Source organism: Rhinolophus sinicus, linkage group LG04, assembly GCF_036562045.2.
Source record: "Rhinolophus sinicus isolate RSC01 linkage group LG04, ASM3656204v1, whole genome shotgun sequence".
Taxonomy (NCBI): domain Eukaryota; kingdom Metazoa; phylum Chordata; class Mammalia; order Chiroptera; family Rhinolophidae; genus Rhinolophus; species Rhinolophus sinicus.
Genome location: NC_133754.1, coordinates 142,409,788 through 142,424,998, shown reverse-complemented (window position 1 = coordinate 142,424,998; position 15,211 = coordinate 142,409,788). Strand labels below are relative to the sequence as shown.

The 15,211-nt window shown below is 41.1% G+C and overlaps 1 protein-coding gene across 2 annotated transcripts in view; it reads right to left on the bottom strand.

Moving 5' to 3' along the window:
• Positions 1-240: 240 nt before the first annotated feature.
• CFAP95 (cilia and flagella associated protein 95) overlaps positions 241-15,211 on the bottom strand; it is a 155,825-nt gene continuing 140,854 nt past the window's right edge. For both annotated transcript variants that reach the window (XM_074330542.1, XM_074330540.1), the window contains exon 13: positions 241-2,576. The gene's annotated coding sequence lies outside the window, so the exon portion shown is untranslated. The remainder of the gene's footprint in view (positions 2,577-15,211) is intronic.

Sequence of the window (15,211 nt, the reverse complement as noted above, 5' to 3'; positions counted from 1 at the left end):
GGGTCCTGGAAAAACACACTTAAAATAAATAAAAAGTTAAAAAAACACACACAAAAACTAGTAATCTCAAGTTTTAAAAAATACATACTATATATATAATATAATTTATATAACATAATAGAATGTAATATAATATAATGTATTTATTGTGAGGGATTGGCTTACGTGATTATGGAGACTGAGAAGTCCCACCGTTGGCCATATGCTAACTAGAGGCCTGGAAGAGCCAGTAGTGTAACTCCAGTCAAACCTGAAGGCCTGACACCAGGAGAGCCAATGGTGTCAGTACTGGTCCAAGTCCAGGCCCAAGACCCAGGAGTGCTATAGTCCGAGGGCAGGAGAAGATGGATGTCCCAGCACAGTAAATTTACCCTTCTTTCACTTTTTTGTTCTATTGAGGCCCTTAACAGATTGGATGATGCCCGCCTGCATTGGTGAAGGCCGTCTTCTTTACTCAGTCTGCCAATTCAAATGTTAATCTCTTCCAGAAACACCCAGAAACAATGTTTTACCAGCTATCTGGGCATCTGTTAGCACAGTCAAGTAGACACAAAAATTTAACTATCACACTATCCCAGCTAAAGAATGGATGTTTATACTCTGCAAAGGGCCAAACAGAGGTATACTGGACTTGGGTGGCACAGACTGGGTTAATAGCAGGAGTACCACCCTGAAACCAGGGTGAGTCAATGAATGTGTAGACCTGAAAGTTGAGATGCTGCCTCCAAGCGCTGTTCACCCACTCAGCTTCCAGAATGGTTATGGTCAGATCTTTACTCTCCAGGGGGGAGAATTAGAAGAATGGAGTAGTCATCTCTTCAGACCAGATCAAGAAGAAAAATGTAAAGATACTGATGTTGAGGTTTCCCCTTACAAATGGCCGAGGCATGTCACCCTCCAATGAAACCCACTCAGATCTTCCAATCAGCTTTGTTTTGTATAAAACATTCTGTTTTGTATAAACAGTATAGGAAGGCCAATATCTGAATAATGGAAGTTTAAGAAAGAGAGAAAATTGAAAATGAATGAGGAAAAAAAAAGAAAGAAATAATTTAATGAAACTTCCTAAATTCAAATACATGAGTTTCTGGATTGAAAGTCTGGCTCACTAAGCGTTCAGGACAATGGAAGAAAATACCCACACCGAGGCATGTCACCATGAAATATCAAACAATGGGGACAACAAGAAGATCTTAAACATTTTCAGGGGGCAAAAGCAAGTCACATGCACTCAAAAGTAAGTCATACTTACACTCATAATAATGTAAACATTCGTGATTGATCTAAACAAAATTGCACTATTGCTATACAAAAGTTTAGGGGTCTGGGAAGTATGCAAGTGCATGATGGATGCAGAAGGAAGAAAACAGAAATCCCTACCTTCAATGCAGAAATAATTATTCTATTACCCTCTGGCCTCTGTTGGTGCTATTGAGAAGTTTATTGATACTCCAATAGTTGCTCCTTTGCCAGTAATCTTTCTTTATTCTCTGGTCACCTTTTGTTTCAGTCCTTGTCTTTGGTGTTCTTCAGGGTTCCCAACAATCCTGGTGAAGAGGGATTTGAAGGGGCTCATCTGGGAATGAGCCCCTTTAGGAATCCATGTATGGCACTACAGTTGTATGCTGGGCCAGTTGATATCCCCAGGCCCACAAATTATACCCATAAGGATAAATCATTGGAGACATAAGAACAGCCTTTGGATAAACTGCAAAAATATAAAATTCTGAAAAGAGGCTATGAGTAATGGGCTTTTACCCAGGGAGAACATCCAGGGAATAGACGTAATAGAATGCTGAGTGGAAGATGGCCTATGTCCAGAGAAAAGAGCAATGTGGAATGCCCCATATTCAAAAGAGAAATGAAATTGATCTGGGCCAGGCAACTCTTCCAGGGATTATTAAGAAGTGGCTAAATGGGCTCTGTAACCTCCAAACATTACTTCAGCCTCTGCCCTACACACCCTTCCACCTCCAGTCTATGTAAGACAAGATTAGGGGGAGAAAGGAAAATCCTGTGAGTTGAATGTTGTTGGTGAAGGATGAGTAATATGGCTTTTCCCTCCTATCTCCTTGGGAGAGAAAAGAGAAGCTGCCTTTTTCCAAATCCCCCCAATGGGAAAAGGGCTTCAAATATGACTCTCAGAGATTTAGAGTATCTTCCTGACATTGTATTTCTTAGTTTGGGTTATGTTAAACAGTGCACTTGCTGATCTATGCCCTGTACCTATACGTGCAGGGGGCAAAGAAATGGAGAAAGATGACAGGGCAGTCTGTCTTCTTACTACTTGGTGGGGCAAAGCTGTGTAAGTTTCTTGCAGGTCCACAAAGAGCCAGGCTTGAGCTGCTTTATTAATATACTGCCCAAGAGGGTGACTATTCAAGCAAGAACTCCGGTAGCTGGAGTCTATGGGGTATTCACCATGGGTCAAAGCTGGGGGTGAGGGGGCTGTGGTAAAGGTCAAATTTGAGGGAATCTTCCAGGTCAGGAGATGGGTCCAGGTGATGTGAAGAGTTGGAACCAAGAAGAGGTTTCTCAAATGTCTGCACCTTCAACAACTAGCACATTTAGGCAACCTGAAATCAGAGAGGAGAGAACATGAACTGGTTTGATTTTCTCCACTTGCTGTCCTCAACCATGCTGTACTGGATCTTCCTTGACTGTTCTTTAATGACATCTTATGCGGATTCCATAATTTCTGGTCACTTGCATACATAGAAAATCTCACCAGCAGAGAGCCAGTATTTAGACATGTGCCACCGAGAGGGGCATGTGATCTGAAAGGGGACTAGAATCGCACCGATCAGGTGAATATTTTTTCTTTTCTTCATCCATCCTCCCTGCCCCTGCATGGCAAGAACCACAACTGGAGGAAAAAGAGAGAAGGAAGAGTGACTGTGGAGCTAGTGTCTTTCCCCCACTCCAGAAAGAAGCCTCGCTGGTGGTATGAGGCAGGGCGAAGACAAGTATTCAATTGGATATGCATTTAAAGTTTGAAGTTAGGCTGAACTGAACTTTTTTGGTTGTAGAAATAGGCTTGAGGCTGAGCTTCCAGGAACAACACCCCAAATCATGGCACAGAAACGGCCTGCTAAAGAAATGCCACTATCACCTTAGACATCGAGAGCTCTACTGTGTTCGACCTACTACAACTGTTAATGCCCCCCAAAGCCAGATGTCATTGCCATCACCCAAGCCAACAAAATGGTGGCATTGAACATGGCTTAGATCTTTTATTAGTCATTTAGGAATTTTAATCTTGCATAGGTGTGTCTGATGAGTGGAATCTAGGTCACGTGATTTTATTCTAGCTGAAAAAGAAGCTGGGGGATTTGAACACTAAGTTCTCTATTGGAGAGGTAGAATTCATAACATGCAAATTCTCATATTTGAACATATTTTTAGAAGATAACAGGTCACTGCAAATGTGATGGTTGTCCACTATAGTTAATATTGCTTAAAAGAGAATTATTATCCACTCATACCCATTAGGATAGCTATGATAAAAAAAAATCAAAATAAAAAGGTGAGGATGTGGAAAAATTGGAACACTTGTGCATTGCTGGTGGGAATGTAAAATGGTACAGCTTCCATGAAAAACAGTATGGCAGTTCCTCAAAATTTAAACGTACAATTATCATATGATCCAGCAATTCTACTTCTAGGTATACATACAAAAGAATTGAAAGTTGTGATTCAGATATTTGTACATCACTGTTCATAGACGCATTATTCGTGGTAGCCATAAGTTTGAAACAGCCCATATGTCCATCAATAGATGAATGGATAAATAAAATGGAACATTATTCAGACTCAAAAAGAAATGAAATTTTTGTACATGCTACAACATGAATGAACCTTAAAAACATTATGCTAAGTGAAATAAGCCAGACACAAGGACAAATATTACATTCCATTTATGTGAGGTACCTAGAATAGTCAAAGTCATAGAGACAAAAATAGAATAGTGGTTACCAGGGAGTTGAGATTGAGGGAAATGGGGAATTATTGTTTAATGGACACAAAATTTCAATCTGGAATGATGAAAAAGTCCTGGAGATGGATAGTGGTGATGATTGCACAAGACCGTGAGTGTACTTAATGCCACTGAACAGTACACGTAAAGATGGTTAAAATGGTAAATTTTATGTTACGTATATTATACCACAATAAAAAAATAAAATTGATTAATAATTTTGTAAATCAAAATGATGTTGCAATTGACCAGATAATTTATTTAATTACTGCCATACTTTGGTATTTACTCAGATGTTAAGGTCGAATAAAAAAGGAGATGAAGAATTATCTTTTGTGTGAGACCTCTCACTTAGTAATGTGCAGGGCACACCAGGGTTAGGAGATCTGAATGTTGGGATCTAAACCCCTACAAATTTAGATACCACAGTGACAGCCTTGCAGCCTATAGTCTGTGCAGCATATTGAAAAACTGAGCATCAGGTGAACATGCATCAGTATGCAATTCTCTCCATTTGGTGGTGGTTCACAACTCTAACAGTCCTTGGGCAATGAAAACAACATAAAAGGCTTGGAACCAAGAATAGCAGAAGGTGCTTATCGACGACAACAATACCTAAAGCTAGTTTCCTTTTGTGAAAGGTCTTCAGCTCTTTTTCTCCAGCTTTAAAGAAAAACAAATGATTAACAAGCACATAATTAATAATAATTAGCACAGGAAGTTTGGAACCAAACATTCCCTGATCTCCAGTTGACCTTGAGCAAGTCACTTAAGCTCTCCACTCTTCTGCCTCCCTGACTCTATCATGAAAACCATAGTTTCCCCACAGAAGTGTTGGGAAATTCCCTGAATTCACTGTTGTCAGGTAAATCCATGGCATGCAGAAACCCAGGGAAGACATTTTGTTCCTTTCAAATTTATAGAAAATCCATATAAAACTGCGGTGAGCAAGAATCATCAGGTGGTTCGTTTGGAGTACAGAAAGTGCTCCAAATAATAGAGTAGAAACTTTCTACACAACAAAGAAAAAGTTTGCTTTGTTATGGCTTTTGAAGTCAAAACACACTGGCTGCCAGTTGCAGTGCAATTCCACTCTACGTCTCTTGCCTCTTGTTGCCTTGGTAACTTGATTGTATCAAATGCTGAGGAAAGGACATAGTGCAGCAAAGGCGCAAGAGAGCCATCTTTTCCTCTCTTGCCGGTGCTCTTCTTTTGTTTCCTGTCTTGCTCATCCCAGTGCAACTAAGTTGCAACCCTGAATCCAAGTGTATGTTCCCAAGAAACTCTCACCTGCGTGATTTACAAAGACTGCTTTGGAGATGGAAGCAAGCTATCTCGGTCCTCTAAATACAAGTGACATTATTACCTTAAGAGGAAAATAAATCTATCAGAACTTTTAGACTTAAATTTTTTCAAGGATCCGAAGTTAATTAAAAGAGGACAATATACAAAAAAAGACCTTTTTCATATAAGCTGTAAATACCATCATTAATGAATTGCATTAAAGGCATGAGAATACAATGAGCAGCTCTAGTTAAAGACAGCATTTAGCATAAGATGATGTAATGGTAGACAGTGTAGTTAATATTTTAAGTAGTTAAAACCTTTTCACAAAGCCATTCTTTAAAAACAGACATTAGAAATAATGTGAGCAAAAACATGAGCATTAGAAATAAATGAATATACTCTAAAGCAATAAGCTTTTGTTTAGACTTCAGGGTCATATTAATGATTTACCTTTCTTGTGCCAAGTAAAGATAACTTTAAAATATTAATCAGAAAGAAAGAATTATAGTGCTGACTACATCTAACTTCCTACATCCTTTCTCATAGTAGGTGGCGTTTTATTATATTTCCCTGTTGAAGGGAAATTTGTTTTTGATGGCAAATGTACACTGATGACAAATCAACATAAATTCAACCTTTGTGGTGGGGAAAAACGCTATATTCCTTGAGCAAAATTAACATTATAATGTGCTGACAAATGTAGAACAACTGTTCTGAGTAATGAATGCATAGGGAAACTCCAGACCAAAGGAATTGGAATGATAATGACAGAAAGGAAATACCTTTTTTGTTCCTAAACACTGAGGTAAAGTCCCAAGTACTTTTCATTCAACAGTTCCAAATATCTTTCAACAGTGTCACTCTAAAATTGAAATGAGGGAAAACAAAGAGACATCTGCATGCCCAATCTGTTCCTATTAGAACTACATGGTTAATTTGCATGATTAACAAGTCTTTGCTCATTCAACTCAACTACCTCTGGCCCTGCCTGGTAGTAAGTGTCTGAACCCCATGCCAGGAGCCACAGTGGTATTGTTACTCTACTGTGGTTTCAAGAGCATGGGGTTTGGTCAGATTGCCTGGGTTCAAATCTCAGCTCTACTACTTTGCAGCTCTATGACTTGAGACAAACTCCTTAACCTCTCCGAACCTCAGTTTCTTCTATAAATGAGAGATTGAGTAATAGTCAGTGTTTCCTAGGATGAAATAAGATGATGCATCTAAAGCCCTTAGCCAAGGCCTGACACATACTAAGCGTTCAATAAATCTTATCTTCTTATTTTTGCTACAAGCTTGGATGATTTAACAACTCTTGAGTGCATAACTCAATTTATTATTCAAAAATTATTTAGGCAGGGGAATGTCCTTATAAGCAAATGAATAATTTAGTAGAATTCAATGGTTTCTTCCAGGAGCCCAGGTTACTTTCTGGTATAATCTAGACGCACAGGGAACCATATAATTCCAAAATAAGAAGAAGAAACCATGATGTGGTCCTTAACACTAGCAACATAGTTTCACAGAGGAGTCTGAGAATCAGAAACACTTGGATTTAATTCTTAGCTTGGTCGCTGTAGCAGGTGGAATGCTGGACCCCAAAATACATGTCCAATTCTTAGCCGCCAGTACATGTGAATGTGACCTTATTTGGAAATAAGATTTTTTTGCAGATGTAATTAAATTAAGGATCTTGAGATGAGATCATCCTAGATTTAGGGTGGGCCTTAAGTTCAATGACGCGTGTTCTTATAAAACACAGAAGACTGACACACCCAGAGGGGAAGTCCACAAGAAGACGTAAGCAGAGATTGTAGTGATGCATCTATGAACCAATGAATGCCAGGCTTTTTGGGAAGCCACCAGACGCTAGGAGAGAGGCATGGAATGGGTCTTCCCTCAGAGCCTCCAGAAGGAACCAACCTACCTTATTTTCAGACTTCTGGTCTTCAGAACTGTGAAAGAAAAAGTCATTGATTTAAGCCACTCGTTTTGTGGTAATTTGTGAAAGCAGTCCTAAGGAACAAATACAGTCAGTAAGTTGGAAAGTTAGTGGACCTGAGGACTAATGAGATCAAGTATGCAAAGCCACCTGGACATAATAGGTACTCAATCAATCTCAGTTGAAAACATTCCTTACCTTGATCTTTGCAGCAAACCAGTTTTGTAAGTTAAGTATTATCCTCACATTCTGATGAGGAAACTGATTCTCTGAAAAGCTGACCAAGAGGCCAGAGGCCAGGTGAGTAAATGGCAGATTTTTCTGGCTGCAGTGCCGGCGCCTTTCAACCACACCCATGTGTCCTCTGTCTTGCCTACAAAGTTTTGCCATGATGCTCTGTTACTTACTACATCGTACTGGTAGTGCTGGGACTACACTGTACTGGACTAAATTGCCACGTAGTCGGTGAATCTATAAAATAAAATATTAGCTGAGGAGAGCGAGGAGGAGACAGTGAAAGTGGAGTGGAAGAAGGGGGCCTGAGGAAGGTTCACAAAATCCAAAAGGCAGATCATTCATCTCAAGTCTGGAGGTTAGCAAAAGGATTGCAGAAATAGTGAAAGTTTCATATTAAGCTCTAAGGGATAGTGAAGAACCCTTTCTTAAATTAAGAATTTTCCGGACAAAAGAGTGGCTATCACTGTAGAAATAGACATCTCATAATATCTCAAAGCCATTTCTGCCCACCTGAGAATTTCAGGCTGGGTTTGAGAGACAGAGCAGCTCCAGGAATCACATAGGGTCTCAATCTTCACAGCTTATTCATTTGCAGGATACAGGAAAATGGGACTTTTTGAAATGTTAAGAGGTCTTTAAGGTTACCAAAAATGTGGAATCACATCTTTTCACTCATCGCCAACATTTGTTTTATGTTAAAATGATCTTTAACCTTTTTCAGGAATTGAAAAAATATATAAGTTGTTCTTAAACAGGAAAATAAATGCTCAAACTCACTCAAAAAGAATGCACATTAAAACCACACTGAATTAACACTGTTTTTTAACTTGGCAAAACCCCAAACAATTGAGAAAATTCTGGTTTGTGAGGGTGTGAAGCAGCCCTCTCACGCGTGGTGGCAGTGAGAATGTTTTTATCCTCTATGGAGGGCAGTATTTATCAAAAGGTAAGAGGCTCATACCATTTTAACCCTGTAATTCTACACCTCCAGTATTCGTTTTATGTAGGAATTTATAGTACAAACATGCTTACCCATATCCAATATGATGTATGCGTGGTCACAGTTACTCATATTAGTGTTGTTTGCAATATGAAATATGCATTAACAAGGGATTGGTTACATCACTGTGGTACAGCTATATAATGCAATACTACAGAGGTATTAAAAAAAGGAGATCCTTTTTATGGACTAATTTGAATAATCGCTATGAAATATTAAGGAAAAAACAAAGTACAGAACACGGAAGACATTACGCTAAGTTGGAAGAATATGGTCATCTTGTATACAGAGCATCTCTTAAATGCTTCACAGGAAACTGATGGCATTGGTTGCTTTGGTAAAAGTAAACTGAGTGAGTGGCTGGGGAGAAAATGGGGGGGGGTGTATGATGGTTTTGAGGCACAGCTGCAAGTTCTTTGACCATCTTCCCATCAGAAGGTGGAGTCTCTTGGACCCTGGTGGGACTTGGCAACTGCCCTGATGAGCAGAATGGAGTAGAAGTGGTGTGACGTGATCCCAAGGCTGCGTGTGAGAAGCCCAGGCAGCATGTATCGGGTCCCCTTGGGATAATTAGCTGTCATGTAAGAAGCCCAGTCACCAGGAGGCCACCAACGGAGAGACCACATAGTGAGAGACAGAGAGAAGAGGAAGGAGGGAGGTGACTAAGGAGCCCCAGCTGCTCTGGTCCCCAGCTGTTTGAGTCTTTTCATCTCAGGCACCAGACAGGTGCGTGAAGAAACCCAGTTCCGGCCACTATCTGATGGCAACTGCAAGACAGATTCTGAAGAATTGACCTACTGGCCTCCGGCTTCACTACTGACTAATGATATCATTACTGTTTTACACTGCTGTTTTGGGGTGCTTGGCTACACAGCGAAATATAACTAGAACAGAGGTCGCTCACTGTTTTATTACCCTTTATACATTTTCAACTTTAAATCATGTAATGTATTTCCTATTTTAAAAAGTACATGACACAAAATTATTCCCAAAATTCCCTGGCTTAAGCTGAAATGGCCTGGACATCATCTGGGGCTTACTGATAAATGGGAATCTGCCTGATATGAATTGAGGAATCCCAGGATGCACTGCCCCCTCAACCCCGCCATTCCAAACAAACAAAAAACCATGCTTCTTCAACAATGGGAATTAATTCATTGGCCAAAAACATATGCAAATATGTTCAATCTTGTTAACATTAAATAAATGCATCCCATTAGTTACTTTCTCATTGTAAAGTGAGAAACATACCTTCACAATTGTGACACCATCATAACCAACCATCACAAATAGAGGGCTGTGTGACTAGATGTGCCTCCAGATGCAATGCAACATGAAATATACAACATCATCTATGAAGTATTTACTCCTAAAATGTTGACCCTGAATCTACCCAGACCTTTAAACCTACCTTCAATTTTACAGGAAATGCAGGTGATAGGAAAACCAGTTAAACACCACTATGAGGAAACAATCAGGCAAATTCAGACTATGGAACATTCTACAAGATAATTGAACTGGCTTCAAAACAGCATTGGTGTGGGAGGTGGGGGGGAACTGGCATTCTCATGCACGGTTGCTATCACTACATGTATTTCCAAGGCCATGCTTATATCTGGCTCAGAAAAATCCCTCTTTCTACCCTTAATGCCAACACACCTTCATAAATAACATTTGAGTTCATCAGGAGTCACATCAAAAGGAATACTCATCCAATAACTGACAAAGCAGAACCCTATCATTTAGGACAAAACATTAAAGATTTTTTTTTTTTTTCAAAACATTAAAGATTTGATTCAACTAAATTTATTGTGAGTATATTATATACTACTATGTACGCTCACGTTAGGTACCAGGTGTTAGCACTTAGATGACAACCAACTTACAGTGAATATTAGTGAAGAAAAGGGAGAATTTAATCGATATCTTCATGCCTTTCTCAAACTAGAGTTCTTTTTAAACAAACTTAAGAATCCTTTGGGCGCAGGAAGGATCCCTATAACAGTGTCTAATTGTTTGATGTACTTAAAGTGGTACGAGACTGAGTTAGAAGCTACGGTAGCTGGTAGGTACATGAGAATAAGCTAATTATGTGTCTCCAAAAAGGATCTTCATTTTTTTTACCGCTCACGGTTGTTCTGAGATTTACTATGTCATCAAAACGAGGATTTAAGCAACCTAATGAAATTCACTTTTTATGCCTCTAATCCTATCAATGATATTTCAAGGCCATCTCATTAGCAGAAATATTTGTAGTCAACCTATTTGGGACGCGTTTGGAAAAGAAATATGCCAAGCATGTTAAAAGGGCATAGTTCCCTTACAGAACAGGGATTTATTGAGCAAAATGTTAGAGTAATTACCAGCATAAGATTACTGCAACTGTTTCATTCTTTCCCCCAGAAAATCATAGCGATGTCAGGCCACTTAAGAATCTGCTGAGTGCAGAGTGAAGTAATGTGAACGTGTAAATAGTACTTGACATTGAGAGAGCATAAACATTTAGGAGAAATTAGAAGTAAAGATTATTATCTCTATTTTTCTATCTCGGAGTTTCAATCGGTTAATGCAGTACCATCCGCAGACCTGTTTGGCTGCATTACTACATTTTAATTTAAGAAATGAGGATGTATAAAGTGCTTGCCCCTAGGAGTGTCCCATGGCTTCTGAAGGTAATGATCACGAGCCGTAAGTCAGAGATTTGAAACTGCTCCAAGTCTCCTTCCTGGGACTGTGATAAGGAGAGGAAATTAAAACTGAAGCATCCAAAAACACCAATGTATTTTACTATTTTCTAGTGATACAATCCACTGATACATTTAATGCCTCCCAAGCCCAAGACTGGCTTTCCTTCTCCAAACACTAACACTTGGTCTTCATTCTAGTGCATTGGCTGAGAGAACGGGCTTAAAGTCTCTCTTCTATCATTTACTTCCCGGAAACAGGCAAATCACTCTTTAGGCCACGGTTTCTTCATCTGTAAAATGGGGATGATAATAATAACTACCTTATAGAGCTGTTAGAGGGACTGAATGAGTATGACCAGAAAGCATTCAGCACTGACTAGCACATAATATTCACTCCTCTTAGACTCATTTACTGTAGAAAGCACTATGCCAGGCACTGATATTCAGCGATGGATAAGACAGACTCCTCTTGGCAAACTCACAGCCTAGCTGAGGAGCGGACATTAGTGTAAATCGTTACAACGCTATAATTAAGACATATCAGCGTAGAGAACATCGCCGGCCCTCTGCTTTGCTGCGCGTTATGCTGGGATTCCTGAACTGCCTCAGAATTTCAAAGGATAGATAGAGACACTCTGGCAACCTCTTGAAGGATAAAATAAAATTCTCCCTTGAGTCGCAGGATCTAAAATCACACACATTCCGTAATTTAGTACTGTTTTCAATTACATGACATTACATAATGCTGCTATATGGAAGAGCCAGGGGCAGATTCATCACGCTCTCTACAGCCCTCGTTTTTATGTCCATGTGTGAGAGATTAAACATTGTGTCTTTATTCTGTGCACACCTACTTGACCATTGCCCACTGCCTAGGCCCAGGCCAGCTGACAAACTGTCCCAAAGATTTTGAGTTGTCCAGCGATTTAGGTCAAACCAGCACTTTGAGAGTTATTGGAATGGCTTTCCTTGGGGAAACGTCACAGAGAATGTCTTCTTGGCTTGAGAAAAATGTTGGTTTGGATCTACATTGTAATAATACTTACTACAGCTCTTAAAACGGAGAGAGTGTCCCTCTTTGCTTTGGTCTCTGGGGAGCTTGGAGACAAACTGGCTATCTGACAAGAGCCACTACACAAGGCTATGTGCTACTCTGCTCTCATTTTAAATTCTTAGCTGTATCTGTCTTTGAAGTTTATTTAATTTGTATGGCATGCATTTTTGAAGCCATTTCAAATCCTCTCTGGATGAGAGAGAAACTAGTATGTTTCAGAACTCTCACATTATGATAAAGTAGTAAAGCAGTACTCTCACAGAGTTACTACTACCCCTCCCAGAGGGCTTTATTGACTCCTGGAGAATTTACCCACTGACAGACGAAGCATAACGTTCCCAGCCATCCCACACCAGGGGGATGTATCGGGAGGGGAGGGGGCTAGGACAGTACCGTAGTAATGCTTTTTCTTACAGAAGAAATCACTCAGTTGTGTTTGTTAGAGCCAACAGCCCCTCTAGTACTAAACTAGCTAGGACATATTTGAAGGACACAGGCTGTTAATGGCCAACGGAAATTCTGAAATCAGTGAGTTGGAGCAGGTCCGCCAGCCAGCCCCACTGGACAGCCACCAGGACCGTTTCTAACAGAGGCTTGCAGGAGACAAACTGTCTCAGTGGAAAGAACTGGAAGATTAGGAGATACGCACACACGCTTGCATGCACGCACACACATAAAAAAATCAAAACACACTCAACAACCCTATAATGTCTGAACAAGAAAGCCACTTTTAGGAGTAGTTTTTTTAAAGGGATAACTCACTCCAGAATTACTGCTGGGATGAGATGAAATTGCAAATGCTGCTTGTGATTAGAGAAAGATATTATATGTATAAGAATGGGTCACCAACATGAGGAAGATGTAAAGTGACAGCATATGTAGGCCTAGACAGACACACGGACATATACCATTCATATAGTTACCTGCACACCCATCACACACACATAGCTCTACTTTACACTAATATGTTACAAATATTAGCTCTTTTAACTCTCCTAAGAGGTAGGTGTTAGGTTTTACAACCTCTGTTGTCAGGACTCATAGGAGCTAGCTAACTTGCTCGGCACACGAGGGGTGTAAGTGGTTGAGCTGGGCCTCCCTCCCGGGTTTGGGGACGTCCTCTGTAGATCATGCAATTTCCACTCAACCATGTGAGTCGGGGAGGAGCAGGCAGTAGGAAGACTTGGACATACCTTGGCGGCCACAGAGGAAGAAGGCATTTGAAAAAGCATGCTTTGCTGGCATGAAAGAGATGAATCCTACACTGTCTTTCTCTGTTACTAAAGCCTCCTCACAGTCTTGATGAAAGCTTTACATGGTCCGGCTTTGCAGCTGGCCTGAAAAGCCCTCTTTCAGGTCTGCTTATTTAGAAAAGGTACATTTCATCAGTGACAATTCTGACGTCTGTGCACTGAGAGAGCCTGCCCTTCACTTGCCCGAGTCACAGGCTGTGCCTGCGTGATGCCACATCAGGAGGGAAAGTCAACAATTCACTCAGGGACTGGAGTTTAGCTGCATGATCACAACTTCTGGGTTTGGGGAAACATCTGGACGTCTGATATTGAGAGACGCGATCTGGGCCTCAATTGCTATTTTGCTTGGTACATGCCCTGCATGAATCATCAGAGAGCCAAAGCAGGGAACGTCAGAAGGCAAAGCAACACAGCCTGAGGAAAGCCAAGTCTCTCCACCACCTATCACAACAGGGTGAGGCTCCAAGGGCTTTGGCTGGGACCCAAGGTTAGGGTCTGAGACCAAAGGGACAGTGGGAGCCAGAGGTGCTGCTAGAGGCGATAAGGCGGCCACTGGGGCCCAGTAGTGGGAGGAAAAGGACGAACACCAGTGGTGGGAGAGCTGCTGACTGGTTAGAGCCAAGAAGAGACCAGGAGCAAAAGCATGTTGAGCACCTTCTGCGAACCCTGGGTGCAGGCCAACAGGGGATAGACATGCTGGAGAAGGCACTGGACGTTATTTCTTGTAGTACTGCATGCTAAAAATTATTCATGCAGGTTGAGGAACAGAGAGGCTTAAGTACATGTGCTACTCAGGCTAAAAGAAGTGTTTTTGTTAAAAATTGATTTAGTAATCAGTTTTCCTTCTGGCTTTTGCTTTTCAGCGGGAATAGGAAGCGAATGGAAGACGGCATGTATAAGAGGAGAAAGGGGCTGTGAACATAGTTTTCTCTAATTTATAATCAACCTTAAAATCATCCTCCAACAACGGTAACAGCAGCTGACATTTCTGTGCTGCATGCCTCACACACACAATTTCATTCCATTCCCACAGTCACCCCCCAGACAGATACTGTTAGCATCCCGGTTTGACAGATGAGGAAACTGAAGCCGGGAGAGGGTGAATAATTTTCCTAACCCCACCCACCCCCCCAGCCCCCCAGCCAGCGTCCTCTCTGACTAAGAAATCCTAGGTTCTTAAATCATTCTCCTTTGCAACTTCTAGACTATGGTTTTCAAAGCCCTTGTACATATAGTATAACATTTGGTTTTTCAACAACTCTGGAAGCAAGCTGGGTTTGAAACATCAGCTTTTGCCCTTCCGAGCTGTGCTACCTTGGTTCTCTTAAAGGCTCTGAGCTGGGGTTTCAGCATCTGTGAAGTGAGGATAATAATAGTGTCTAAGCACCCACAGGGCTGTAACGAGGAATCAATTCACTACTGGATGCCCAGGTGTGCCCACCATAAAATGGAAGCTAAAGAAATGACAGCTGTACTGATGAGCAGAACAGGGGTGGGGGTTTATTCGCAAACAGGCAGAGTGGAGCTTGGGAGGTGGAGGGGCTTCCCCAAGATCACCTGCCAGAAAGGGGAGACCAAGGAGCTAAACTCCGATTGCCTAAGGCTGAGTCCAGCATGCTTTCCCCTGAAACTCGGTGGCCCCACATCATCCATGACACACTTCGTGACGCTCAGGGGGGCTTGCTTTTGCAAAGGGTCCTGGCAGCTGCTGTAACAAGCAGCCACTGGTGCAGGTGTACTTTAGCTCTGTGCAAACATCTGGATGCTCTTCATGGCAG